Genomic DNA, 1,957 nt, shown 5'->3' on the forward strand with positions numbered 1-1,957 from the left:
GACGTCCCATAGCTGATATTGACAAAATATAATAACAAAAAAAAAGTATATTTTAATGCAGTTGATAAAAATATGATTAAATATATACTTCTATATAATTCATGACTAAGTAATTTATCTATTTGTTTTAATATGTGTTTGTAATTGTAGAATAGATGCTTACTTATGAGAGACACATTTAGTTTTTAATTGATTAAGTAATACTCATACAAATATATATATATATATATATATATATATATATATACACACATTTACATTGATATGGTGCGACAAACATTATCAACAATTTATTTATAGGTAGTTTTTGCAAGTACATGAATTCAAAGAAGCCTTGGTGTTAATATATACTTGTTCAAGCAATCTAAGAAATCATCGCATAAAATATGAGAGTTGAACAATTTATTTAGTTGTGATTTTTGTAACTACACGAACACAAAGAACCCTATTACAATATCTACTTTTTCAAGTAATTTGAGAAATCATCATGTAATATTTCAATGTTCCCTAAATCATAATGCTTATCATAATACATCTCTTTGACAAATACTTCAATGCTTCTTATTTTGCAAGCTACTTTTTTGATGAAGGATGTCATTTTTGTCAATATGTTGACATCTCTCTCATCAACATCATGTATATGTTTTACTAGGTTCTCAATATCAGTTACCATCTCTGTGAAATCGCCACACATGTCTTTCATTACATTTTCAATGGGTTTTTCTATGTACCCATTTGAACCTATGGAAATCGTAGGACTTGATGGAGGTGGTCCATTACAATGTCTTCAGTATTTGATATTTGTATGACATTGTTTTTTTCATTGCAGCACACGTCCATTGTATATCTAACCTATGAATATAATTGAAATTTATATCATGTAAACTGTCGACTTTAGAATTCAAATCTCTATATAATGACACAGAAATATAGTACAATGTAAGAAATTTATTTATTATAATAATAACTGAAAATATTATTGAAGAAAGACAATTGATATAAAGTACCTGGATAATGACCTTTAAAGTAGTCAAATGTGTTGTATGAACAATATAGTAGATACCTACAATTTGAAATACAACAATATAGTATTAGTCCTGAAGATATTGTGATTTTGTGCATGTGATTTATTTGAATAAAATATTTATATTAAATTAACAAATTCAATAGTATTAAAAAAACTAAAAATTCAATGATTAAATAAGATTATAGTATAATTTTAAGAAATCCTAAACTATTTAAGATAAATAGATACTAAATAAAGCTAAGAATTAACAAACTAAATAAAATATGTTAAAAGTTTGTTATAAAGTGAAAATTAAAAATAATATTAAATTTATTTTCTATGTATATCTTATATGAGTGAAAGTTAATTTTCAATTCATAAAGAAATAAAAATTTGAAAAGATAACACCTAATGATTACAAAATTATAACATTTTTTACACTAATTAAAAATAGAAAAATAGAAAAACCATAAAAACATAAATCTAAAATGGCAAAAGAATAAATCTGCATCTAAAAATAAAACTGAAGATGTTAATTTTTAGAAAAAATTAGAGGAAAACAAATCGGAATGAATAATTTTTAAAATAGTATAATTTATGAAATCCTAAACCATTTAAGATAATAGATACAAATTAAAGCTAAGAATAGAAAACTAAATATAATATATTTTAAAAAGATTGTAAAGTAAAAATTTTAATTAATTTTGTATGGAGATCTTATATGATTAAAAAACTATATAACTTTTTACAGTAAAAAAATAGAAAATAGGTAAACCATAAAAATGTTAATGTAACGCGGCAAAGAAAGTCGAAAAAAAAAAAGTTTTAAAGAGAACGATGGGCGAATTGATTCAAGCACACAATCCATATTCTCATCAGTTTTGCTTTGAATTTTATTTGGGAGAAGAATTGCAAATGAAGAAGAATAGAATAAATTACCAAATCCACTTA

General features: G+C 23.4%; 1 long non-coding RNA gene across 1 annotated transcript; it reads right to left on the minus strand.

The window, feature by feature from the left end:
• Positions 1–382: 382 nt before the first annotated feature.
• On the minus strand, positions 383–1,132 carry LOC149534250 (uncharacterized). The gene is made up of 2 exons (XR_016357908.1): positions 1,008–1,132; positions 383–852 (listed from the first exon to the last, which is right to left on the minus strand). It is a non-coding gene; the product is annotated as an uncharacterized LOC149534250 (long non-coding RNA).
• Positions 1,133–1,957: the final 825 nt, after the last annotated feature.

This window comes from Cupressus sempervirens, chromosome 10, assembly GCF_028749045.1.
Source record: "Cupressus sempervirens isolate cs-2001-9-10 chromosome 10, ASM2874904v1, whole genome shotgun sequence".
In the NCBI taxonomy this organism is placed as follows: Eukaryota; Viridiplantae; Streptophyta; class Pinopsida; order Cupressales; family Cupressaceae; genus Cupressus; species Cupressus sempervirens.